The 27759-nt window shown below is 50.6% G+C and overlaps 1 protein-coding gene across 5 annotated transcripts in view; it reads left to right on the top strand.

Annotated features, from left to right (window-relative positions):
• Positions 1-11436: 11436 nt before the first annotated feature.
• SLC6A6 (solute carrier family 6 member 6) overlaps positions 11437-27759 on the top strand; it is a 79218-nt gene continuing 62895 nt past the window's right edge. For 3 of the 5 annotated variants that reach the window (XM_037023758.2, XM_073231100.1, XM_037023756.2), the window contains exons 1-2: positions 11437-11732; positions 23736-23773. The gene's annotated coding sequence lies outside the window, so the exon portion shown is untranslated. The remainder of the gene's footprint in view (positions 11733-23735; positions 23774-27759) is intronic. The other 2 variants (XM_073231101.1, XM_037023755.2) reach the window with 2 other exon arrangements.

The raw sequence follows: 27759 nt of genomic DNA, 5'->3' as shown, positions 1-27759 counted from the left end.
CTTTGAAACAGAACCTGCCATATTTCTGAGGTATGCCTGCACCGTGTATTACATATCACCCTAAAGGGTCTGGAGCAGCCTCACTAATCAATCAGATTGATATTTCTACAGTGAAGCCTATGATTATCACAGTACGTGGGCTAAATAAAGTTTCTAGATAGCTTCACAGAACCTCTAGTTTTGCTACCAAACTAGTTTTTAAATTTTCATTTTCCAAAATATTGTTAGCTATGGGAATTACAGATTATGTGGATCATTATAATTATTAGTCAGCAATTCTCAACTTTGTCTGCATATTAGAATGAGCTGGAAAACGGGTTAAAATGCAGGTTCTTGGGCCTCATACCAGACCAAAGGAATCATAAGCTCAGGAAGTGGGGCCAGGGGAATGGGCACTTTAAAAAGCTCCCAAGGTGAGTCTGATACAGAGCCCAGGATGAACTGTATTCTAGAAATTATAAAAGGGAGTAGGGGTGGCGGTCTTGACTCATTTAGGAGGGTCAAAGAAGACTTCCCTGAATGGGAGACCAAGCCTGAGCCCCAGGGTGGTTGGGGCCTGTGACTAAGGGGCAGGCAAGGCTGAGCTGCCTCCTCTGGCTGCCTCTTTGGTGGGGTTTAGAGGGGAGCTTTGAGAACAGTGACTTTACTGAAGGTGAACTATGTGCAAACAGACACTTTCTTCTCCCAGAAAAGTGAGCAGCAGCCAGTCCTTTCTTTCTATCCAGGGGAGAGGAACAAATTAAAATCAGAGTGGCTGGAAGGAGTCATACAGCTCTATCTGCTAACTTGTGGTTTTAAAGTGTTTTTATTTTATAAGTTATTTTGGTGCCTTTGTGTCAAACAAAATATTTTCCCACAGTCCCTATAATGGTTGTAGAACATTGGTGGTGATGCTGGGGGGTCTGGAGTCCTGCCCACTCTTACCTCCCGCCAAGTCTCCCCAGGTTCCCTTGGGACGCTATGGAACCCAGTTTGAAAACTCTAGGGAATCAAGGCTCTTGAGAGGGCCAATGGGATTGCCCAAGGTGCCTGGGTCATGACCCTGGCCCCCTGATTCTGTTTCCCATGCTCTTTTGGCCTGGGCAAAGTTCCCCAAACCTTTGTCTGTTATGTATCCCTGTACAAGTTTTTCCTTTGCCATAGCTCACCTGTTATGGGTTGAACTGTGGCTCCCAAAAATTTATGTTGAAGTTCTAACCCCTGACACCTATGAATGTGACCTTATTTGGAAAGAGGGTCTGTGCAGATGTAATCAAGTTAAGATGAGGTCATATGGGTGGCCCTAATCCGATATGACTGGCGTCCTTATAAGAAGAGGGAAATTTGGATGCAGGGAGGATGGCCATGTGAAGTCACAGAACAAACAGGAAGAATGTCATGTGATGACAGAAGCAGCAACTGGAGGGGTGCAGCTGCAAACCAAGGAATGCCAAGGATTCATGGAAACCACCAGAAGCGAGGAGGAGGCAAGGAAGAATTCCACCCAGAGCCTCAGAGAGAGCATGGCCCTGCTGACACCTTGATCTCCGACTTCTGGCCTCCCAAACTATGAGAGCACAAATTTCTGCTGTTCGAAGCAGCTGGTTTATGGTACTTTGCTACACCAGCCCTAGGAAACAAACACACCTTCTGAGCCATTACTCATTTAATTTTTTTTCCCTTCAAGCAGACTCATTTTTAAACAACTTGCATAATTTTGCTAAAGAGCAAATCTCCCATCACTGCTCTAAATGGAAGATCATGATCCTTTCCATAAATAGAAAGGACCTGGAAAATAAAGACAATGAAAACCAGTCAATTGAATGGATGCAGTTGCCTGGCAGCTCTGACCTGGGGACACCTTTGTTGAAAAAGGAGGTGAGCAAGTGACAAAGGGTGTTGCAGATACACAAGCACCCAGCTGAGCAGTCTTGATTTTTCAGGGGGATAAAAAGAGACTCGAAAAGAGAAAGTGCCCCCTCATTACCTGAAAATGCCTGCTTCTGAGATGTCTCCGGTGATTAGGGCTTAAGGGGCATCCGTCCCCTACCCACACCCATCTTCCCTTTGTGTCTGAGGTAATGGAGGCCCAGAAATGTTCAGTGATTTGCCCAGGGTCACATAGCATCAGTGGCCAAGTTTGGATCTGAGGGGAACTCTTACATGCTTTCCAGGAAACCACACGTTAGAAATATCTCAGTCCTTCTGCTCTTCTGTAATAGGAAATAAACTCTTAAAATAGGATTACCTCAGTTTGGAACGGGAAGGGTCACTTTAACCAAAAGAGGGGGAAAAAAAGGAGGAATCAAAGACTGCTTAAAAACTAGTAAATAAAGGCCATTCAATACACTGTAAATGTAAATGTACAGGAAAAATTACCAATGTAACTTTAAATACATAAAGCTATTCTTAACCAAAAAAAAGAGAAATATCTCAGTCCTGTCCAGAAGCTCAGGCCATGCCTGGGTGGCCACAGGCTGAGCACATGGACACAGATCAGGGGCAGTAAACTCTGAAGGCTGAGCAAACAGGCAGCCTGTGGTCCTAACCCCATAGCAGTTATAGCCAAGTGAAGACCATGTGCAGCTATTACCTTGCTTCAGAGCAGCTGGACCTGGGCAAAATTTTGCTCACACCAAGGATTATAACACAAGTGATGATCCAAATTTTTTCTTCTTGTTCCCCTGGACCATCTGTATTGAAAATCAGGGTCCATGCTGGCAGCTGTTTCACATCCTGTCACATATGGTCACATGCTACACAGCAGAGGTCATGGGGCACGTCTCCTTCACCCTGGTTCTGACCCGTGGTCATCTTCCTCCTTCTCCCCCTGCTTCTGTCTCTTCTCTGAGCTTCCTTTGCCTGTCCTGGCCCATGGCAAGAGCAGGCTCCTAGCTTAGAGTCTGATATGCTTGGATTCAAATCCCAGCTTCACTGGGTGGCAATTGGGTAGGCAGCTGATCATTCTGAACCTCAGTTTCCTCATCCACAAAATGAGTGCCTCTCTCCCAGGTTATTGGGAGGGGTCAACAAGATCACAGCTAGGAGCCTTTGGCCCAGTGTCAGGCACAGGTAGGAGCTCGGTCGATACTGATTCCCATCCCCTGCCAGACTATGAGCCCCGTCTTCTCTGCACCCCTCAGGCTTGTCACAGGGGTTCTCCACATCACCGTCAGTAACATAAATTGTGCCTTTCTATGTGCCAGGTTCTGTTCTAAGCCCTTTCCTGAAATCACTCAGTCAATCTTCCCATTAATTATGTGCAGGAGATACTGCTACTACCCCAGACAGAAGGTCTGTGCCTTACAGGGCCCTTCTGGGCTCCTGCTCTGGCTGCACACCTTCCTACAGGGTGAGGATTCTGCAGGGTCAAAGGGATGTGCCCACCCAGAGCCAGCACACTCCAGTACCCCAGACTGGGTGCCTGACTATCAGCCTCTTTCCCCATCTGTCTGCCTGAGGGTGGAGAGGTCTGCTGGTGTGCACCCCTGACAAAGGGCCATGATTTGGGGCTACCTGTGGGGTTACAGGGTGTGGATGACCTGCAGCAGGAGGCCAGTTGTCCATATATGCATGTGTGCAAAGCTGTTAAGGGCAAGGGCAAAGCCAGGGGTGGCAGGAGAGGAGTGAGGGATGAGCCACCAGCCCAGAAGATCAGCTCTCCCCTACCACAACTTGCTGAATAGAAATCTAAGGAGACTGAGAATTTTTCATTCAAACCTGGCCTCTAGCTCACCATGAAAATGCACCTTCCTAGGAGGAAGAGCAGAATAGTTTTTATTTAACAGTAGTAGCTTGATGTATAACTTTTCAATGTCAAGACAGATGCTGTGGGCCTCCATTTGTAGTCTTGGGGCAGATTCCATGGGTGCAAATAATAACCTGGTGTCATCCCTGTTCTCCTGACCACTGACCCATAGAGGAAAACACACTTGTCAAATAAAGGAATATGCTGGGCCCAAGACTTTCAATACACAAGTAGCGAAGATTAGGCTTCAAAACCATAAACATCATCTAAGCACAAGTGGTGATGATGCCCCTGGAGACCAGGTTCGGGTCCCATGTGGCAAGTCACCTCTACCTTTGGTGCCTTGGTTTCTCCACTTGCAGAAGGAGGGCCTTGGCTTCTCTCCTCCCCCAGAGCCTGTCTAGGATCCCCCTTGGTAACCTGGACCTATCTTTTCCCTTCCCTTCCTCCAAAATGAGCCCCTTGCCCCAGGTCAGGCATCTGAGACCCAGACCGATAACCTTCCATGTCCCTTTTCCCACCACCCTCTTCAAGGTCTTCTTGCTTGCCCATTCCAGCTGGTTTTGCCATCTCAGCAAAAATAATAATGATGGTAATGATTATAAGCCCTTGCCTTGTGTAGGCCATCACCTTCATAGTAACCTTGGATGGAGCTTTAGTGCCATCCTCAATTTACAGATGGACAACTGAAGCTCATTTTGAGGCTGGTTCCTTGTCTAAGGTCACATGTAGTGGTGGGGGGTGGTGTCTAGAACCTAATGCACATCTCTCTGACCCCAGAGCCCCCACATCTGCTCCACAGCTGGAAACCACAGATGAGAGGGGCCTTCTCAGCACTGCTGTGTGGCCTCAGACAAGTCACTTGCCCTTTCTGAGCCTCTGTTTCTCTGGGGAAGTGACCTTGGAAGGTGCTTAGGGCTCCCCAGAGCTGAGGGATTCTGGGATTCCGATTCCAGAAGTGGAGCTGGGGTGGCCTATGAGCCGACATCCATCCCGCCTGGCTCAGATGACCAGTCCCAAGGGCCCAATCAGGCCGGCCTTGGATCAGGCCATAAGTGGGAACAAAACCGTCAGGGAGCTGGCCTCCCTGGCTTTGTTTATTGTCTGGGAGCTGGGAATATTTTGAATTGTTGTGTTTGGGGAGGGAGGGAAAAATAACCAAATATAAGAAGGCAGCCAGTGAGAGGCCCGGGCAGGAATGCAAAGGAATTAGGCCTGCCTGGGTACGTCTGGGAGACTGTGATGCACCCAAAGACCTCAGCATCCCCTAGGTCAAGGATTCTCAGCTCAGAGGAGCCATTCATGTTACCCAAAGGACTTTATTCTTAAAAAAACCTCATGCCCAGTGAAGTTAGGATTTCTAAGGGTGGGACCCAACAACAGGAATTTTTAAGCTTCTGGGGTGATTGCCATGGGTGTAGCCAAGGCTGAGAACTAGTGCAGCCTACCGCAGTGCATCCGAAGCTCCTGGAGGGCTTGCGAAACGTGACCGCTGTGCCCCAGCCCTGAGTTCCTGATTCAGGAGGTCTGGGCTGGGCCTAGGACTGTGCATTTCTCACAAGTTCCTAGATGGTGCTGTTGGCTGAGGGCTACACTTTAAGAGCCTCCCCACTATACTCTTCCACCTCCACATGTGGTCAGTGGACCAAGGACATCTGCAGACCTAGTCAGAAACTCAGAACCTCGGGCTCCACCCCAGATCACTCAGTGGACTCTGCATGTGACCAGCATCCCAAGGTGACTAGGTGCACCTTGCAGTTGGAGGAGGACTGAGCAAGGTCATCTTAGCTAACCTTTCATGCTACAGATGGGGAGACTGAGGCATTGGGCAGTGGAGGCCCCTCCGGGTTTGCTGGTCAGGTCTTTCCAGGAAAAGGGGAAGGGACTGCCATAGGTGGAGTTGAATGCAAAATCTGCAAGACTGGCCCCTTTACCCCCAGCAACACAAACGTTTGGTGTTGCAGTTTGTGTATGTATGTAAGAGGGGTGCTCCTGTATGCGGGTGTGTGCAGCATTCGTTCATTCACACATATTTCTTGGGCACTTACCATGTGGAAATATGGCTACACCTGCAGGCTCGGCCCTGCTTTGTGTGAAGTGGGGAGCGTAGATGTGGAAACAGATAGGAACAGGTCAATATATAAATGATCAAGGTACATTCACGCAGTTATCCAAGTTAGGATGAAAATAAAACCAAGCTATGGCACAGAGCTGGGGGGAGCGGCAGGAGGCTAACTGTGACATGTGATCAGAGAAGGTCTTTGAGGAGGAGTCATTTGCACTGAGGCCTAAAGGATGGGAAGGAGTAAGCCCTGGGAAGGGCCAAGAAGAAGGTATTCCGAGCAGGGCCAACAGCTAGAGCAAAGGCCCCGTAGCAGAAGGAGCATGGAGTTAGAGGGAAAGCCAGGGAACCAGTGTGGCTGAAGAGGGGCAGGAGGAGAGGAGGGGACAGAGATGCAGGGGGCATCTCAGAATCTGTGAGGAGTGTGGGCTTAGTGCCAGCAATGGTGGGAACGGTGGGATGGTTGAGAGCAGGAAAGAGAATGGATCTGAGTGGGTCTCAGGCTCTTTCTTGTGATTTTTACTGAGGTATACATTGCATTGAGCCAAATGCACAAACCTAAAGTATACACCTCAAGAGGCATTTGCATATGTATACACCTGTGTGGCCTTCACCTGGATCAGGATATAGCATCTTTCCAACTCTCAGATCTCAGGTTCCTTCTGGCCAGCCCCTTCCCCACCTCCAGAGGCCATCACGGCTCCAGTTCCCAAGACCACAGACTCACCTTGCCCCTTGAGAAGTCCGTATCAGTGGACCTGCATGGTGTGAGGTCTGTGGCGTTTTCTCTCTTGGGGCCTGGTGTTTTGGAGGTACCTTCATGGTTTTGTGCAACTCAGAAGTCCTTCATCTGCCTGTCTGTTTTTCCATGTTCCTGTGGATGTGCACAACCAAGGTTAACATTTTTTGGCTACTATGAATTGTGCTGCCCTTCACATTTCTGTACAAATTTTTGTATGGACATATGTTTTCATTTCTCTTTGGTCAACACCTAGGTGTAGAATTGTTGGCTGATAGGTTAAGTAGATGTTTAACCATCTAAGAGCTTGCTGAACTGTTTCCAGGTGACTATGCCATACCACGCCTCTGGCTGCTGAATGGGGATGGGCTGGAGAGGAAGCTAGGGAGCCAGGGAGGGGAGACAATGGTGGCCTGGGCTGGAGTGACCAGGGAACTGGAGAGTATCTGCAGCAATAGGGAATGAATACATGTGCACATGTGTTGCCCTCTCCTGCCCGTCTGCCTCCTGCACTGACCCCTTCCCCATCCCTGTAATAGATCTGCTGTTCCCACCAATGGAATGGAAGAAGTGAGTCGCTGGAGACTTGCTACCCACAGACCACATCCAACAAGGGTTTTCTGGGATCCTCTATGCTCCATGCTCCGAGCCCCATGCTAGGCATAGCTAGGGATTCCTGCCTTCTGGGTGCTCCCAGTCTGGGGCTCCGAGTTTGGCTAAGATCCAGGCTGCAGGAGGGCAATGTGCAAAGTGTTCTGGGGGAAGGAACAGCATGGGTGACATCCTGGAGGTGGGAAGGCCCAGGGTACGCATATAGGCATGTTGACGAGTACTCTGATTAGCTGTAGGTTAGACTGTGTGCCAAGCGTCAGGCTCAGTGCTGTGCATAACTCATCTCGATTAATCCTCACAACAACCGGGGCCATATGGGTTATGATTAGTCTGGCTTTACAAATTAGGTAAATGAGGCACAGAGAGGTCGCATGAGTCAATCTAGGTCACACAGCCCATGAGAGATGGAACTGGGATTTGCAAAAAGGCAAGAAGAGGGTGGGTAGGTGGGAAGCCTCCATGGCACAGCCATCCCTCCATACACATCAAGAGATGTGGACACATGAGGTGCGCCCAGGAGAAAGTGACCAGAAGGGGGACCACTTGGCAGCCCTGTCATTGTCCTTTTGTCTCTTCAGGGAATGACATTCTGAGAGGCCTGTGAGGATGGCCAGATGATCCTCAGCAGGATGGTGCCGAGGAGCTTCCCTGTGCTGGCCAGATGGCCCAGTGGGGATGGGCCTCCAGCAAGCATTCCAACAACTCTTGTTTGTCGCCCAGTAGTTGAGACAAACTATCCTCTGGCAGGGAATGAAGGATTTTGTTCAAAGTCCTGGATAGATTTTATTTTATTATTGCCAGCTGCTGAAAAAAGCATTATCAAGTAGTAGCCTTTTCAAAACCTCATTCACTGCCTTTAAGGTAAGGGCTGCAAATTGAAGCCTGAAACTTGGCCATCTCTCCTCATCCAGCTTCCGAGAGCTCTCCCCAGCCATTGATTTTCATTTCTGAAATGGTTAGATTTAGTCTCAATGGAATTTCAGGCCAGTATGTGGCTTCTGAAGGAAACCTCTGCCTGGGTTTCCTTGAAGGTCCCTCTTCACTGCCAACACTTACGGTCCTTGGTGCTCAGTCTCTTCCTGGAGCTTACAGTTCCCATTCCCTGGCAAGCCAGCAGGGACAGTGCACAAAGTACACCATGTGTCTCAAACTCCGTCCCCTGCAGGGCTGGGTAGCATGAATAACGGAACAAGCCAGGTGGTGACTGTGGCACCCTGGGGAGCCCATGCCCCCACTGTGAGGGGCTGGCTGATGCCACTCAGCTCCAAGTGATAGCAGACAAGTAGATAATGGGCCCCAGGTGACTCTATCTTGCCTTTTTTTTTTTTCTAGAGAAATCAGACATTGGGGATTCTAATATGTGAAATCTTCCAAGTTTTTATTCATGGCAATTAACTAAAAATATTTTAAAGCCCAATGGAGGCCACAGAAGGATATATGGGAGCAGATTCAGGGCAAGGGGCCCCCAGTTTGAGACCTCTCTTCACAATGGCTCAGTGGGGCAGGATGTATGCTACGGATGAGGAAGCTGAGGCCCAGAGAGCAGGCATGAAGGCTTGAGTCACACAACTGGGAAGCAGCAGAGAGCGGAGTACAAACTGGAGGCCTCTGGCCTCCATGCGGAGCTCTCTCCACCCATCCGGGCACTTGTCCGGAATACATGTGCACATGTGTTGCCCTCTCCTGCCCGTCTGCCTCCTGCACTGACCCCTTCCCCATCCCTGTAATAGATCTGCTGTTCCCACCAACGGAATGGAAGAAGTGAGTTGCTGGAAACTTGCTACCCACAGACCACATCCAACAAGGGTTTTCTGGGATCCTCTGTGCTCCATGCTCCGAGCCCCATGCTAGGCATAGCTAGGAAAAACTTCACACTTCACATGCAGCCTCTTCTTGGGGTTCAGGTTGGAGTGCTTCCTGAAGCCAGCTCCTCCTCCCTCCCCTTCCTCGCCCCTCCTTCCCCTTCTCCCTGCCTCCTTCTCCTCTTCCTTCTTCCTCTCCCTCTCTCTCTCCTGCCCTTTAGGACTGGGTTTTCTTCTGGCAATTACTAAAGGCCCTAGAATCCCCTCATTCAAGAGATTGTGGCCTCTGGAACCATTATAGCCTGGGTTTGAATTCCAGCTCATTGGCTGAACAATCTTGGATAAGTTACTTAATTTCTTCAAGGCTCAGTTTTCCTTTCTGTAAATGGGGAAGATTAATAGTCCCAACCTCACAGGATTCAATGAATTAACATATACATGCACTGAACAGTGGCCCCCATGCAGCTAAGTGCTATATAAGGGCTGGTTAAATAAAACAGATGCAACAACTATGTACTGAGTATGTACTGTGTGCCAGGCCTGTGATGGACCCCAGGACTTGACATGGGCACAGAGAACAAGGCCTCATCCTGGCAGAACTGAAGGTCTAGAGGATGAGTCTCGTCCATGTGTCCTGCACTGACACTATCTGCACTACCCTGGTCTGCCTGAAGGTCAGACTACCCAGTGGGCCTTTCCAAGTTAAAGCCCTGGACATGCCACTCCCCTTAATCCTCCCACGGCCTGCGTGCTGTCTGGGATCCCCAGCTGGGCCCACATCACCTTTGCTTAGGGCCCCACCACTCTCACCAGCAGGCCTTGCACAGCAGCTTCCTCCATTTCCCCCTCCCTTCCCTTGAACCCCTTGGCTTAGTCGAAGCCTACTTGTGGTGGTTCAAACCTCAACTCCAGAGTCCTTCCCCACACTGGGACCTGCCACTTTATGCTATGTGCAGTGACACATGCACAGGGAACCTGGGGAGTTTTTGCTTGTCATCTGCTCCTTCAGCTCATGTAGGAACCTCATTCACATGAGGAGGAGGGGAGAGATGTAGGGACTCTTACTTCTCCTGTCCAGCTTTGGTTTCCTCACCCATAAAAGTTGTGCACTTACCCTGAACTCAAAGGACAGAGCCCATGCCAATGTGAGTGCTTAATCGGGTGGCAGGGATGCTGGAGGCTCTGCAGGCCCCTGGGTGCTTCCTGGAGGAAGGGGCAGCTGGGACCAGCAGAGAGGTAGGGAGGGTACTGTAGGAAGGCAAGGGAGAGCATGTGCTAGGAGCGGCCAGTGTCTGGCGTGGCTGGAGCCAGGGTGGGGGTAGCCTGGTAATAGGTGAAAATGGAGCCAGACAACAGGTGGGAGGGAGAGATGAAGTTCCATATGTGGAATCCCGCTCAACATCCTTGGCCCACCCTCTGGGGAAGAGGGTGACATGGAGCTCTTCTGGCAGTGGATCCAGGCTGGGCCAGGTCTGATGCAGACGATGGCTTTCTGTAGGGCCTGTTTGTAAATCTTCTTTTGTTCTTGGTATCCATGTGCTCTGCACACAGCCTCCCAGGTGCAGAGGGGAAATGAGAGAGGAAAAACTGGAGCTCAGAGAGGGGAAAGGCCTTGCTGGAAGTCACACAGCACTTTCCCCCCATGCGCAGACAGTATGTGGATGTGGAAAAAAGTCTCTGAGGACCTGCTCTTGCAAATAAGGGCAAGAATAATGGCACATCCCCCATTTTCATTTAAAAATAGTCACAGTAGCTGACACTCACTTGGCACTTCCTAAGTGCAGGGTGCTGCTGTTCTGAGCTTTTTACACTGTTAACCTTGGATCTTCAGAGCTGCCAGAGGGGATAAGGTCCATTATCATTATTTCCATTTTACAGATGAGGAAACCGAGGCACAAAGCGCCTTTGTAACTCCCCCAAGGTCACCCAGCTGGGGCCGAGCCAAGCCTTCAGTACTCTCCGGCTTCACATCACTATCTCAGGTCACCCTTACGCCTCAGGGAGGCAGCACGGGCGGGGTAGCTGTACCGGTTTTTCAGAGGAGCAAACCGAGGCCCAGAGAACCTGGGTGGTCACCCGAGAGGACGCAGTGGAGTGATTCCCTCCCACGAGCCAGGTGTATGGGGCGTGATGGGGTTCAGCGGCTGGTGTGAGAGGAGGGGGCGAGTCGCTCTAGCTCTTCTTCCGAAGGCCGGAGGGGCCTGGGACGGGCTGTACTACTGGCCCTGGCGTTTGCGGGGTAGAGTGTCGTGGGGAAAAGAGCTCTGACGGGGGAAGCCGCGAGCCGCGCGGCAGGAGGGCGTGCGCGCGCGCTCGGCGAGCCCGGGTCCTTTGTGTGTCCGAGCCCGCGCGCGCGTGCGTGTGGGGCGCTTGTGCGTGCGTCCGTGTGTGTATGTGTGTGTGTGTGTGTGTGTGTGTGTGTGTCCGCGTGTGGGGCGGGTCTGGGCGTCCCGGCCCCGCCCCAGCCCCGCCCCCGGCCCGGCCAAGCTGGTATTTTTCCACCCAGCAGGATGGGTGATGCTGAGAGCTGCCTGCTCAGACAACAGACACGCGAGGTCAGGAAGAAGCCGCTTATAAATTACCGCTTCCTCCGCGCCGCCGCCAGCGCCGAACTCCGAGCCCTGGCCGCAGCCCCGCTCGTTTGCCAGCTCCGAGCCCCGAGGGCCGCGAGCCCGGAGACCGAGCCGCGCCGAGAAGTGCGGAGCGCGGACTCCGCGGGCCAGAGACCGAGCCGGTGGGCAGTCTCCGGAGAGGAGAACCGAGCGCAGCCGAGTGCAGCGGCCGCCCCAGGTACCCGAGCAGGAGGGAGCTCGGCGCGGAGCCCCTCCCCGTCTCCGCGCTCGGGCCGGCCCCGACCTCCACCCTGCCCAGTGCCCCCCATTCCCGCGCCCTTTCACCACCAAGGGAGGGACGGAGGGTCGCCCGCCCAATCCCACCGGCGGGGCTGTTATTGTTTCCCCTGCAAAAGGGCTTGACTTTCTTGTGTAGTAGGCGGACAGGTGTGTGTCTGTGTCTCACTGAGTGTATGTATCTCCATGTCCCTGTGTATGTCTGTATTTCTGAGGGGGGCTGTTTCTCCATGTCCCCAGCAGTATGCTCTTGTGTGTCTCAGTATGTGCCTGCTATTCCATGTGTGCTGGGCTGTGCGTTGTGTGTGTGTTCTGTGTGTCTCTGATGCCTGAGTGTGGTTGTTCCAATGTATCTTAGGATGTATCTATCCACTTCTGTGTCTTGGCGTGTGTCATTGTGAAAACCTGTGTGTATGTGACTGTATCTCTGAGTACCTGGCTGTGCACGTGTGTGTCGAGTGTGGCTGTGTCTCTGGGTCCCAGGTTGCGGGGACTTGAGCGTCCACAGCCGTACTCGAGGGAGTGTCCCGAGTACCTAAAGGGCCAAACGTCCAGAGCTGGTTCTCCAAGGCAGGCACTGAGTGGGGAGAGATGATAGGGCGGCATGGCTCCAACGGTGCTGCCGTGTGCGGCGTGCAGGTGTCTGTGCCAGCGTCCAGCAGTCTTGACTGGCAGGACAGAGGCCCAGAGGGACAGCTGGAGGCCAAGTGGGCAGCGGGAAGGGACAGCAGGACACATCCTCCCTTGGGCTTTTCTCCTTCCTTCAGGGGGTTCCTCTTTTGGGCAAGAGGTTCTGGTCTCCCTCTCACCAGGGAAGCCAGAGAGACTCCAGGACCCGTGCAGACAGCACCCGAGCTTCAGCCTGGACTGGAGGGGGGACCTGAGAGCCATGCTCCTGGGCACTCAGGGAGGTGTGTGCTGGGTGCAGGGCTACCAGCCTGGCTATTTTGGTCACTGCCTGGCCTCTGCCAGATCCCGACCTCCCCCAGGACCAGCCCCAAAGGCTTGAGAGGTGGCCAGGGCCCCCATTTCCTGCCTGGGCAAATAAATCAGCTCAGTAACTGCCCGGACGCTTGAATGGAGGGTCTTCAGACTGAGGTTCCGTGGCGCGTGGCTCCCTTTGGACTTCAGTATATTAGCCCACGCTTTGGCACTGCTGACGATCAAATAAATGTCACGGAGAAGATCTTTTTAAAATTTCTTTTTGATTTTTTCTTGGCTGGAAGGGAGGGGATCTCATCCAGAATCTCCCAGCCAGAAGGAGTTTATTTTTATGAGAGAGAACGGGTAAGCGCTTAGCAACCGCCTTCCTCCCTCTCGACCAGGGAGTCATCCTGGGAGTGTGGAGTGGGCATGAGAAGGTGTGGGGGTGGAGCAGGGGAAGGAATTTCATGAGACTGGTGTTGGGGGTGATTAGAGGGAGCCCCAAGGCACTGGCTGAGAGTGGAACGAATTGGCAGAATGGCTAGGTCTTAGGCTTGGCTCCTCACCCGGTTGACCTTGGGCACCCTTTCTCTTTGGCCTCAGTTTCCTCATCTGTAAAATGGGCAGAGTAGACTGGTTATGTGATAAATAAGGACTGAGAGGCAAGAACTTGTCTCCAGGGAGCTGAGTTCAAGCACTGTGCCTCTGTCTTAGTCGGTGGGCCACCTTGTCTGGGCAGCAAGGATGCCAGGGGCTGGCGTCACAGCGTCCTTGAGGGGATTGAGAGAGATGAGGCTGAATAAGCCTGTGGTAAGCTATAACACAGGGCTCAGCTTCAGAGCTGCCGATTAGAGGGTGTCACGAGGTCACCAGGGCAGGGGCCAAGGTACACTTTGGAGCTTATATCCTCTAGAGCGATCTGTGTACTGACCCGTGGCTCAGCTGCTGTCGACCTCCCCTGCCCTGTCTCTCTCCTCTCATCCTGTGGCAGTTGAGGCACACCTGCTCTGCAGAGTGTGGAGGCCCAAGTGAGTAGTGTCCATTTAACAGATGGGCAAACTGAGAGTCATCCAGAGGACTTTGCCTTGATTGGACAGAACAGGATTGGGCTTCAGAGGCCTTCCCTTGGCCAGCTGTGAGTTTGGGCCCCATGGAGCTGTAGTCACTGATGTCCTGGAGAGCTGAAATCGGACCCCGGGAAAACAAGGGACAAAGATGCCCTTGCCCTCAGGGCTGGAGGGTGAGTGCATGGGACATATTGGCATCTTGATTCTGTCTCTAGTTTTTTGGTCTCCTTTCTTTCCGCCTTCTGGGGGAGCCATGCCACTTTGCCTATGCCAGTGCCAGCCCCCCAGAAGGCTATTTGGGCTCTGGGGATGGTTTTTCTAACTCAAGTGCATCCACCACAACCTGTCACAGGATTTGGGAGCCTTACTTACTTGAAAGTCTTTCCAAAGGTCCTAAAATGATAAGGTACTTCTGAGTCATTGAATACATTCCTGTATATAGGAAAGAGCTAAAAAGTAAATTACAAGGAGCACCTGGAATGTAGCTTGGCCACAGCTGGATTGGGTCTGGGTGTGAATCAGGACCACCCTTGGCACTGCAGGTTCACCCCAGCAGGTGCAGGCCGATCCCCCTACTTCTGCAGAAGGTCATAAGCAAGAATCATAGTCCTTGGGGGCTATATCTCGTTCCTCTGTGTTGGCCAGTTTACCCGGCTAACGTGTGTTTGAATTTTTGGGTTCTGGGGAGGAGCCATGGATGTGGATATGCCCAGGGTAGACGTCAAGTGTGAAGAAGAACTCTTTTTTGTGTGTGCCTCATTTAGTTGGTTTATAAACCTTGCTAAGGTCAGTTCTGGCTAGGCCCTGGGTTCTGGGTGGAATGTGACTTCCAAGGAGCTCACAGCCCAGAGGGAGGTAGGGCAGTGTGGCTATGCTGCCCCTGGGGTGCTGTGGAGAAGACTTAGGTGACTATGCAGTGATGGCAGGGTCATAGGTAGAAGGCACTAAAATTTGCTCAGAAGAGGTGAGGTCAGAGTTGGCATCTCCTGTGAGTGGAGGAACAGGATGGGCTGGCATACAGGCAGGGGGCATAGCAGGTACAAAGGCACAGCAGCATGAAGAGCCAAGCATAAGTTTGCGATAAGCTTCCCAGGGTCGTAGCTGGAGTGAGGAAAGGAGCCAGGTGATGGAGGGCCTTGAGAGCTGTGTAAATGGCTTAGACTTTATCCTGAGGGCTTCAGGGATAGAAAGAGCCTCAGACTGGGTTTGGGGACAGACATGGGGAAGCCAGTAAAAGCTGGGAGCCCAGGAGACCTCTCATGGTGAATGAGGAACTAGGCTGGGGTCCAGGAGACCAAGGGTGGCCAGGCTACTGCTGGTCAGGGCACAAAGCATTTTCCATGCCAGTGAATCTTGCCCTGAGCTCTTCTGTAAACATAGGGTGAAGGCCTGGACATGCTGTTTAACAGGTACACAGGCCATTAACTTACTGGCTTTAACCTCCCTAGGTGCATGCAGCCCTGGCGTCTGTAGGGTGAGTTATGTCTGCCCTGAGCAGGCCCTTGGGGTTTCCCTTCCCACCTCACCTGGTCAGGGGCTTCCTTTGGAGACCTGAGCTGAGGGAGCGGGGCTTAGGGGAGGCAGGGAAAGAGCAGAGGGTGAAAATTGGTGTCCTACATCCAAAGCTCTGTAAGTCAACCAACTCTCTCTTGTAAAAACAAACAACAAATCACCCAAAACAGTAAAAAGGGAGAGGGGTGTAGGAGGTAGGGGGCCAGCAGCACTAACTCTAGACAGGCATCAGAATTACCTGGGTTATCTATTTAAGAAAAAAAAAAAAGAATTCAGATCTCTGGGCCCAGCCTGGACACACTGAGTCAGAACTCCTGGGTGGTAAAGCCTGGGAATCTGTATTTTAAAATCTATTTTTTCATGGTGCTTTTTAATAAATACTTTTAAATTGAAATATAATTTACATGCCCTGAAATGCAAAGATTCTGTTACAGTTTGATGAGTTTTAACAAATTCATACAACTGTGTAACCGCCACCCAGATAAAGATACAGGACTTTTCCAGCTCTCCCAGAAAGCTGCCTTGTGCCCTTCCTCAACCAGAGGCAACCAGTTCTGATTTCTATCACCATTAATCAGTTTTGTCAAGCTTAGAACTTCAGATAAATGGACTTGTGTGGTATATACTCATGTCTGGCTGGCTTCTTTCTGCCTCATGTTTTTTAAATCATTCATGCTATTGAGTGTATGAATAGGACATCTTTTTATTGCTGAGTAGTATTCCATCGTATGGAGGTATGGCAAGGTGTTTATCCATTCTCCTGCTGATCAGCATTTAGGTTGTTTCCAATTAAGGGCCATTAGGAATAAAGCTTCTATGAGCATTCATCTGCAGGCCTTTCTGGGGATGCTCCTGGGTCCCAGCAAAAATTTTTGGAGTGGAACCCCAGGGTCCCAGGGAAAATTTATGTTAACTTTATTGAAAAATTGCCAAAGGAGTCTCTTATAAAATAATTAAAAAATAACATAGCTCAAGCATTACAAAACTGTGTCAACTAAAAGTGATCCTGGAAGATCATTTATAAAGCAAGTGCAATCTAATCTTCAGTTGGTCCATCTGACTGGCAGTTGGTCATCTCCTTCTATAATAACAATGAAGGCCTTTTCGATTATACATTTTCCTCTGCCATTTCCCTACAGCTTTAACTGTACCCCTCAGATGTCCACAAGGACGTAGTCCTTTTTATTACTCTCTAGATGTGTTTTCATTTCAGTTTTGATTTCCTCCTTGACCCAGGGGTTATTTTGTTTCTGTTCAGCAGGCTATAGCTGTAGTTTTGTTTTGTTGTTAATGAAAATGGCACATCATACTGTTCTTGGTTCTGCCACTCAACTCTATTCAAACAACAGACCGTTGTGAAATGGCTGCTTGTCAGAACATACAGATCTGCCAGGCCATTCTGAACAGCTAGTCTGCATTTGGGAATCACTGACCTACTCTGGCCTGTCTTAATCATCCCAAGTGCTGCCAGCTTGGTGAATGAAATACCACCGTGCAATGACTTTGAACTTCCCCTGAAGGTGGACAGAGAAGCAGCCCAAGGCAATTGGCCTTATCTCCCATCTTGCATTTAAGCAGCTTTGTGCCTGACTTGGTGCTTCTTAACTGTGTTCTAGGTGTGTTCATTCAGTCTCAGAAAAGTGACTTACCCCAGTCACACAGCCCGGAAATGGGAAGAATTAAGACCAAAGCCCATTCCTGTTCGCTAGCGGAGATGCAAAGTATTGAGCAACCACTGGGTGTCAGGCATGGTGCCAAGTCCAGGAGGGCAGGAATAAATAAATCAAATAGCCCCCCGAGCTCAAGTGGCTCACACTCAGGGGATGGGAGAAGATCTGTCAGGAAGAGGTTAATGAATAATCCCAGGAGGTTTATGCCAAAGGCAGGCAGGGAAAACCATGGAAGGTCTGGGGAGAGTGGGCCATTGACTGGGGAGTGTGGAGACTTTGGAATGGTTGAGTTAACCTCCCTGCCCACCCACTTTATGCATGAGTAGACTGAGGCTCAGATCAACACAGGAAGATAAGCCATCAAAAGGGCCATTGTTCTAACCCTAGCCCCACCTACAATGCAGTGATTATTCAGTAAACAGGTGAATTTCAAGACAATGTTTTTAGCTGTGGCAAACTTTCTTGAGCTGTTCACCACACTCAGATCCCGATTTTATCATACCTAATGAGAAAGGGTGAGAGGGCAAAGCTGTACTGATCTAACGGACGCCTTAGGGCTTGGCTGCTCCGGAAACACCTGTAGAATCTGGGGTTTGGGTGGGTAGGGGGGAACCAGGAAAGCAGGACCACCTGTTCAGGGAGGAGCAGGGAGCCGGTCTCCTGGTAGGCAGCTCTGGCCACTGTGTAGAAAGAACAGAATAGAGGCAGTTGCAGGCCTTGTGTGTATCCCAGCAGGCCTGGGCTGGAGCGCCAGAGAGCTGAGTTCTCCCGGTTTTGCGCACCTTGGGTCCTCCCTGGTACCGTCCACTTCAGTCTCCTCATTAAGCGGAGGCTTGGACCACATTGGACTTTCTGAGAGTCTCATCCTTCCCACGGTTCTTCTAACCCATTGCCATCTTCCACCATCCCCTTTCCAGGTTGTCTTGAACCTGAGCTGGTTGCCCGTTGCACTGGGGGGTTGGGGTGGAGGTGGAGGGTGAAGTAGATTTCAGCAGAGTCATGCTTAGTGGGTGAAGGGTGCCCAAAAGGGGCAGTCCTGAAGGCTCTGCTCTTTTGCCTCATGGCTGCTCAGCCCTGATGGAGGACTCAGGCCATGATTTCAAGGACATCCATTCTGTCACCAGATGGCACCTGCATGTCCTCTGGTGGAGAGAGAGTGCCACAGGCCAAGACCACAGGTTGCTCAGCAGCCTGCATGCCTCCTGCCTGGGCACATCTCTGTACCATCTGGGGGCCAGCTCTTGGCATGTCCCCCCCCTCCTGCTCAGAAGCCTTCAGTGGCTCCCTAGTGCTTTGTGAAATCAAGTCCAAACTCCTTAGCCTGGCATTTGAGGCCTTTCATGATCTAGCTCCTGGCCAATGTTTTCCTTTATCTACTACCACTTCTCCCCATCTCCTCGTGATCTGACTGGGTTCTGCTCCCAGACTGAGCCCTGGGCTGTTTGGACCCTGCCCATGCCCTCGGGCCCTGCCCTTGCCTCAGCCTGTTCGGCCCCTCCTCCCTTCCCTCCTTATCCCCACTCTTCAAGGGCCAGCTTGAAGCTACCTATTCCATGAAGCTTTCCTTGAGCCCTTTAATGGTGCCTGGCACATAGTAAGTGCTCCAAAAAGATTACATGAGTCAAAATGGATGTCTCGTCATCCTGCCCTAAGCTAAGCCTTGTGGAGCACTCAGCCCTCTATCCAGCCACCTAAATAGGGGCACGTCAGGAGAGGACAGATGCTCCAGCATCTAGCATAGGGTCCAGCTCACAGTAGGTGCTTGGTATACAGATAAAGGGTCTGGTTTCCTCTGCCCTGAGATGAGAGCCTGTGTCTTAAACATGTGAGTGGGTCCAGGCTTGGAAATTATATTCCTCATCATGCTTCCACCAAATATGTTTATTTGTTCTATCTAGGCCCTGGGTATACAGGGGCTGAAAAGGATGGACACATGCCCTCCTGGCGCTAACCACAAAACAATTTAATGAATGATCAGGAGGCTGCCGGGACACCAGGGTTTGATGCCCCTGACCACTGGCGAGCTGTGTGAGCTAGGCAAGTCCTTTCCACCCTCGGGTCCTCAGTCCTAACCTGTAAGGAAACCATGTTTGGGGGAAACACCTGCTGAGTAAAAGGGGGAAAGATCTTTCCTTCTCTCTGTCAGGGAGTACACGTCCCCACTGCACATGTGGGGTGCTGCTCCGGCGGGCCCCCTGTAAGAGTGAGATTGCTGTCCTGTTGGTTTTCAAGCTGTCTTAGCCTGCACTCTGACAGGAGGCACCCCAGTTTGGGGACTGGAGTTGTGGAGATGCTCTGAGCAGAGCTGTAGCAATGAGATTTTGGTAAAAAAGATTTTCTTGGGGAACAAGGTGAGTTTTTCTTCCACCATTATTAGAAGAACATAGATCAGAACAGACCTTTAAAAAAAAAAGAAAGAACCCCCTGCCCCCAAACCTGGCAGCCTTTCTCCCGCGGTACTCAGCAGAATCTGTTTCCGTCCTTGGCTTCTCACCAGTGGAAGGTGTAGATTGAGCCCCAGGCCTGAAAAAATTATAGCAGTTGCTGCAAAATGGTCTCCAGGGGCAGCTCAGGGCCAAAGGTATGTTTTGTGTTGTCCACACAGAGTTTAAAAAATTTGAGCCAATATTTTTCAACACGGGATTTTTTTTTTTTTTTGTATCTGCATCTGGTTATCCGGTTCCCCTGAATGTACCGGCAGCACCCCCATCTCCAACCCCGGACTCGACAGTGTGCCCCCAGCCCACTGACTGCTTCCCCAGTGGGCCCTGGAGGCACAGGACTGTGTTGCCAGTGCATCTGGGCAGGTGGAGGGAAGCATTCTTGTGCTATTCATTCAACAAGGTTGACTGCATAGTCTGGGAGCGATTCATGAGCATCAACCCCTTAGGCTTCCCCTTTTCAGCCCTCCAGGGGGGACCCATAGGGCTTCCACAGCGGGGGTGGGATGTTGGGGGGTGCAGTTCAAGGCTGGAGCTGGGGCAATCCAGGCAGCCCACACCCTGCTCCCCATGAGGCTTGCAGCACCCCCCTAGCCCCCTGCGCCAGACTGAGGCATGTACCTTCAGGGCAGCCCCTCTGCCGGCCTCTGCTGTGAGTTTGGTGGTACCCTCTAGGTAGACAGGGTAATTTGCCTCCTTGAATGCAAAAGATTCAGTCTTCTCTGGAGAGGAACAGAGACACCGGGACTCTGCCAAAAGCCCGAAACTGACACCTGGAATGTTTCCAGTATATTTTGTTGCCTTGGCTGAGCCTGTGAGTTAAGTCTGGCGATGAGTACCTACTTATAGGCAAGTCTCACTGCAGGACTTTTCTCTCCCCTGGGCTGCCTAGGGGCTCATCATAAATTAGGAGGCTGAGACTGAATACTTTTTCTTCCTTCTCATAACATTACCTCCTTCACTACCTCTGACCCCTGCTTGCCCTTCTGCCAGGCCTGGAGGGTGTTGGTACGTCTGGGCCTTGTCCTGGAGTGCTGCAGTAACGGGACGACATGCACGTCAGTACGGCTCAGGCCTGGAAGCTGTAGACCTCATTTAGGATCTCATTAAAATGCTCCATTTACCTGCAGGAGGACTTACTTAAGTGGGGCCTAAGGTTCTGCATTTCTAACCAAATTCTTGGCAATGTCAGGCTGCTGGTCTGGGAGCTCTTCGATAAAGGAGGTAAATGAGAGCTATTGGGCACAAGCTACACTTTGTAAGCTAGGCCCTGTGCCTTGTTAACCATCATTCTAATCATCACAAAAGATACCATTATTCCCATTTTGCATGTGAAAGGCTGAGGCCCCAGAGAGAGCAGAGAATTTCCCCAAGGTCACACAGCTGGGAGGTGGCTGAGCCAGGCCAGGCCCTCTGGGCCAGCGCCACCTTGGAAGGATGCTGGTGGGGAAGCCGTTTTCTGCAGTGTCCACGGTCCAAAAGCCACAGGAGACTTTTTAAGGCAGCCAACTCAGATGTAAATCAGGGAGAGCCCAGGGCCAGCCAGGCCATGCTGACAGCAGGGCGGCCCGAGGCAGTGTGTCAGGAGCAGGCCTGCAGCGGGATTTGGTGCTGGCCTGCTGCCTGGTGCAGGGAGCTACTGGGGGGTGCAAGCAGCTTCTGGAAGACCAGTGTGGGGCCTGCTGGAGCCCAAGGAGGCACCAGGTCACTCTCACAGCTTCCCCATTATGTATAAATCCCAGGGTTGCTGGCTGGAAGGGTTGGCAATGGGGTGAGCATAAGCTGGGACCTGGTTCTTTCGTTGTTTAAAGACTGGCTCATCCTTTCAATTAATTACACAGACACTTCCCTTAATTGGGGGTCTGCTTTGAGGACCAAAGGGCTGTGGTCTCTAGCCTGGCTGGGGCTTTGCTTTTGCATTGGGCACCTGCCACAGGCAACTGGGAAAAGTAGAACAGATCTGGAATCTGGGTCCTCAGAATGTGGTGACTGGATGTACAGTCTGCTCATCCCTGGTAGCTTGTTAGAATGCCTAGTCCATGGCCCCACCCAGACCTGCTGACTCAGGGCCTGGGGGTGGGGCCCAGCGTTGTGTTTTAATAAGCCCTTCAGGCTTAACTTTGAGAACGATTTCACCATCTCTGGCCAAATGCCCTGGGGTCAGGGAGAGTCAATCTTAACCTTAACTATAGGCTCCTGGTAGCTAGCCTGCCAGGGCTGCTGTAGGACTTAAGAAGTCATTTCATCTGAGCCCCATTGTTCTGATGGCCTGAGTATCAGATAAGGGGGCAAGCATGAAATTACAGAGCACATTTAAGGCAGGGGATATAGGTCCAAATTCTTAGGGTTGCAAGTGGCAGAAATCAATTCAAACTAACTTAAAAAAAGTCTTTTACTGACTACTTAAATAGAAAAGCCCAAGGGTCATGGCTGGAGGAAGCCTTCAGGTATGGCTGGATCCTGGTGCTGAGAGCTGTCATCGAAACTTTCTTTCTCGTCTTTTCTGGGCACCATATTCCTGGTCTGTTGTCCCAGCTGCACAGGGTGTTCTCCCTCCCAGCATAGTCATCTCAGCCTAGAAAGAGCCTTCTTTTTTCTTCCTGCCAGTATTTTTAGCATAAGTTCCTGTCAATCATCTTCATTGTCCAGGCTTGGTCATGTGCCTGTCCTTGAGACAACTGAGTGATTGGCTGGGCCTTGCTCACCTGCCCACCCTGGAAAGAGGAGGTGGGCTTGACCCACACAGAATCCCATGGCCTGAGAATGTGCATGTGGGGGTCTTCATGTGGATAGATGCGGTCTGACCTCAGAGGCGGCATGAGTGCCAGCAGGTTAGATCCACAGGGACTTAATGCTATTCTTATCCTCTGCTCTGAGCTGCATTGGCCTCATGGAACTGCTGAGGTCTCACCCCAGGTTAGAATTACCCACCTTCCTCTGGTTCCCTCAGCATTGTGCTTATCATTAATTGTGCGTTAAACATGCCACCTTATCTTTACCTTTGTCCCCCTTCCCGTGGTATAGTCTGGGTTGGCAAAGCATACATTGCTACTTCCACTGCCTGCACCCATTGCAGACATTACAAATCCCCCCCAGCCTTCACAGAGCCTTGCTCCATCCAGAAAATGAAACCTCCAGAGCATCTTTGTGATGTGTTGGCCTTTACCACAGTGTTCCAGGCTCCATGAAAGCGGGGACCTCATCTGTCTTGTTCACTGCTGTGTTCTCAATCCTCAAAACAGTGCCTGGCCTATAGTAGGTGCCCAACAAGTTACTGAATGTTTGTACCCCACTTACGCCTTAGACACAGAAGTCATCTGTGTGAACCTGTTGAATGTAGGACCCTAATGTAGCAGTGAGGTGGTTTGATTCAGGGCACAGGGAGCTCTGTAGACTGCTGGGGGCCGTGTTTCTGAGTCTGAGGAAAAGGCAGGTTTGCAGGTCCAGTGAGGAAAAAAGTGCTCCCTCCCTCAGGCCCCTGCCCTCCCAGGGTACCCCCTATCCTTCTCTGCTGATCCATTTGACTTCATTGAAATGTAAGATCTTTGTTGATAACAAACCATTTCCTGGTTTTATGCATTCTTATATCCAGGAAACCAGGATAGCCTTCCAGCACAGCTCTGCTGGTGGAATGAGATGCAGAGGGAATCTGTCCCCTCTTGGACTATTTTCCCAAACCAAGTTCCAAAGAACAGGAGGTGTTCTATATTTCTTTAAAAAAAAACAAAAAAGGCTTCTGGGGTCAATCACATTCAGGGACTGCTTAACTTAGCAAGGTTCAACAGATTTTCTTGGCACAATGAGCCTTACCACTAACCACTTGATAAGTATCCTGTTTTCCTAGATTCTGGGGCCCCCAGGGCCTCCCTCAGCCTCTGTCTAGCCTTGGTGCGTCCAGTGCTCACAGAGAACACCCAGTCATGGACCTGGGCGCGTGACTGGGCCCGTGGGGGGCCTGCAGGAACGTGGACTTAGGCTAGGTGCTGGGGAGGTGGCTTACCTGTTCACAGCCAGCAAGAAGAGCCTCCCTCTCCTGTGGTCCTTGCCCTCGATAGTTTCAGGGACACTGCATCCTGGGCAGGGGTGTGCAAGCAAGCGTGTGAGTATGCATGAACACGTGGGTCAGTGTGTATCTGGTGTGTGAGCATGTGCTTGTGTTCGGGAGTGCCTGGGCACCCCAGTTTTACCACCCCCATCCCCACTGGGTGTTGATTCAGCCCCTCCCAGTGTGTTTGACTTGGGTGGTTACACGTGGAAGAAGACTGAGTCCCGTGTGTAGTCACAACCTGACCACATCTCTACTCTCCTTTGCTTCCCCTCATTTCAACAGGTCCAGAACAACAGCCCTTTCTGAGGAGGCTCCAAAACGTAAGTGGCATTTGACCTCCCCGTGGCATTAGTGTCTCACTGCTGTGCCTCGGTGACCTGAGATGGGGCACTCAGGAATCTCAGTGTCTCCTCCAGTCTCTAGGAAGAGGAGAGAGAACATCTAAAGCCCCATGACCTTGTTCACATGGCACCTCTGGGTGGTGGGTGCATGGCCCGGCTTGGCCACTTAGGTCCACCTGTGTGCTGGAGGCAGCCCTGCAAATGGGCTGAGCCCTGATTGTGGAGGCCTGGCCTGGACCCCATCCCGGCTCTGCCCCCAAGCAGTGACAGCCTAGCTGAGTTGAGTTGATTCTGAGGACTGTGGTCAGATGCATATGAAAGGGTGAGCTGCTTAGTTCCCAAGTTCCAGGGATTGGGGCTGGTATCCCACTTGTTTTTCTATTGAGATTTTTATTTTTAAAAACTTAAAATCCTCCAGAGAAGTTACACGAACATTACAGTGATCTTCTGCACACCCTTCACCTAGATCTTCTCCATTGTTAGTATTTGCTGCATTGGCTGCTTCTCTTTCTTTCTATATTTACAATAAAGACAGTCAAATTAATATTCTTCTACTTCTTTTTTGCTGAATCATTGGGGAGTAAATTCAGGCATGATGGCCCTTTACCCCTAATCCTTCAGCATGTGTTTCGTAAGAGCAAGGCCATTCATCCTCTTATATAAGCACACACAATGATCAACCCCAGGACATTTAACATTGACACAATTCTGTTATCTAATCTACAGACCTTAATGACATTGTGCCAATAAGTCTCATATTTACAGAAGTCTTTTTTTTTTCTAGATCAGGAGCACAATGGTGTTTCTAAAAGGGCTTTAATGAGGGCAGGAACCTGACTCAGTCACTTTTTTGCGTATGTGGTCTTCAGCTTGCTTTAAAACACCCTGGCTAGAGGGGCTTCCAGAGTCACTTAGTCATGACAGTAAGAAATACACTCGATGACAGGATGCCACGTGTACTTGCATATGTACACACTGCATGAAACTGAAACCAAAGTTTCACAAAGTAGTAACTCATATCTTCACCATCTGCAAGGTCCTCTTTTGTTCTGTTCTTGTTTATAAAATGATAGATATAAAATGATGGCCCTGGCCCACCAGTAGATTCTGCTCTGGGGTTTGAAAACCTGCCTTCCTGGGCAGAAATGTCTCATGGAGTGGGGGGTCCATAGTGCCCCTATCAAGCTCTCACTTGTCCAGGGTTGGGGCTGACTTGGTTTGGGGTGACCTAGGAAGCTAGGACTACAGGAAGAGTCCTGGAGACCCTTGGCCTGCCACTGCCAGGGGTGACTGGATTCCATCCTCATCATCAAGCTGGGATGCTTTGTTGTGAGCAGCCCCTGGCGACCAGACCCCGTGGAGACTGCTCTCATGTTGTGACATCAGATGTGGAGATGAGGCAGGCGTGTCCCCGGTGGTTCAGGACACCTCCCTGACCAGCTTCCAAGTGGGCATTGGAGATACCCATTCCATGTCAGCCACCAGAGTCATGGTCAGTGATCATCATAAAGGTCAATAAGAGTGATCACTAACATTCGTTGAACTATTTAACAGCACACCCAGCATGACACCGAGAGGTTTAATATACAGGAAGGCATTTTATTCTACAATAGTCCCATATATGGGTGCAGTTGTTCTTTTTGTAAAAATAGCAAGATACATTTATTGAGTGCTTACTCTGTGTTAGACACTGTGAGGTGCCTTATAGACTCCTGCAGAGGAGGAGGATCCCTGTGAGGTGGGCACTGTGACCATCGCCATTAGACTGATAGGGAAACTGAGACTTGGATGCTGAGTTGACTCCCTGCAAGGTCACAGGGTTAGGAAGGATTTGAACCCCTGTTGATGTGGCCCTGGTGCCCACACCACCCAGCACTGCCCCCACCCCTCCCAGCTGGGAACAGACTCTGGTCAGGCCCCTTCCCAAGGCCTCACACTGGTTAATGAGTAGCCCAGGGCAGCCTGGAAGCCAGGTGCCTGCTGCTGTGAAGCTGGAATATGAGTTCTGCTTCCAGATAAAGAGAGTCTTGTGCAAGGGGCCGGGCCCCCACCCAGGCTGGTGGCTTTATAGGCAATAAACAGAAGCCAGCCACTGTTATTCTTCTCTGAAGCCTGCTGATCTGTCCATACTTGGGTGGGGGCCCATTTTACAGGAGAAGCAGTGGAGGCCCAGAGGTGGGTTTGCTCTCAGGCCTGTCTGACACCTCCTCCAAGCTGCCTGCCTGTTTTACTCTCTGAAAGGGCTCCCTGACCCCCTGCCACGGCCGGCAGCGGGACTTGGAGGTGGGTATCTTGAGGGAACATAAGCTGTCAACCCTGAAGTCTGAGCACTAGCAGGTATGCAGCCCTCTTAGCTGAGACCTCCAGGCTCCCGTCTGAGAAAGGGGGTGATAATTACTTAGCAGCCCCTCACGGGCGTATGCATTGAAAAGATGACTGATATGTCGGTGTTTGTCAGCTGTTCAGCAGACTTCTGAGTTTTTAATGAACTAGTCAAATGTTTTTCCTGCTGGGACAACCCATGTAGTGGAAAGTCCACAGAGGTGGAGAGTTGGAGAGTTAGACAGCCCTGGGTTCAAATCCCGACTCAGCTCTGTGCCAGCTGTGTGACCTTGAGGGTAGAGTCGCTGAGCCTGAGCCTTGGCTTTCCCACCTGTGAAAAGGAGCAGGAACAGCACCCAGGAGGAATGGAAAGGCAGCGGCCACGGGATCAGGGGCCAGGGTCACTGTGTCTTCACTGGAGATTTGAAGCACCCAGTAGGCCTAGTAAAATCAGTACCAAGCACATCAGTGAATTTTCTCATTTAATCTCCCCAGAGCAGACCCCTCACCCTCAGCTGAAAATCAGATCCGTCCTCCTTGGTGGGTCTTAAGCAAGAGGGTCTTGTCCCCCTACACCACCAGTAGGGTGTCAACTGTGGCCGGGATCAGGTGTTAATACCAGACCCAAGACCTGTTTTGCAAGAGCAGCAACCTTAAGACTTGCCCCTTTGAAGGGCCAAGACAATGAGAAAGTTGGTATTTATTATTTATTGAGAAAAGTAATACATTTTTTTAAATTAAGATATATTTGACCTACAACATTGTATAAGTTTAAAGTGTAAGCCATACTGACTTGATGCATTTATATTGCATATGATTACCATAGTAGCATTAGCTAGCCCTTTTATTGGGTTACAAAATTATTTCCTCTAATGTTGGTAAGTAAAATATTTTTAATACAGAAAATTTGGAGAGTGCAGAAAGGTCGAAAGAAGAAACAAAAATTAATCCTTATTCTAACTATCTAGAGATAACCATCTAATTGCATTTAGAAACATAGGTAAATATACTTGCTTAAAGTTTTCCTTCTGAAATTGAACTCACAATGAGACTGTATATGTGATCCTGCACCCCACCCCCACACCCATATGTCTCTAAGCACTTTTCTGGGTTTTTGGTCTTCTAAGTCAGGGCTCAGTAAACCTTTCTTAAAGGGCTGGGGGGTTGGCTGGGATATATTTTGGGCTGTGTGCCATGTGTTCTCACCTCCACTGGTCTCTGCTGGTCTCACCTCTGTGGTTGTAGCTAAAACACAGTCAGTTGTAGCTAAAACAGTCTGTAGGCAATATGCAAATGAGTGGGTGTAGTTGTGTGCCAGTAAAATTTTATTTACAAGAACAAGTTGCTGCTGGATTTGACCTGGGGGCCACAGTTTGCTGACCTCCTGTTCTAATTTGTTTTGATTTGTTGGGAAGACCATCATTTATTTAATTAATCTCCTAGTGATGGGAGATTGGCTGCTTGCAGTTTCTCTTCTTATAAACCACTTTGCTATGAACATCTTTTTTTCTCCTTTCTATTTTTAATTGTGGTAAAATACATACCAAAATTTACCATCTTAATCATTTTTAAGCCTGCAGTTCAGTTGTGCAACCGATCTCCTGATCTTTTTCAATTTGCAAAGCTGAAGGCACTGAACATCT

This window comes from Manis javanica, chromosome 3 (assembly GCF_040802235.1).
Source record: "Manis javanica isolate MJ-LG chromosome 3, MJ_LKY, whole genome shotgun sequence".
Classification (NCBI taxonomy): domain Eukaryota; kingdom Metazoa; phylum Chordata; class Mammalia; order Pholidota; family Manidae; genus Manis; species Manis javanica.
This window is presented reverse-complemented; position numbering and strand designations above follow the sequence as displayed.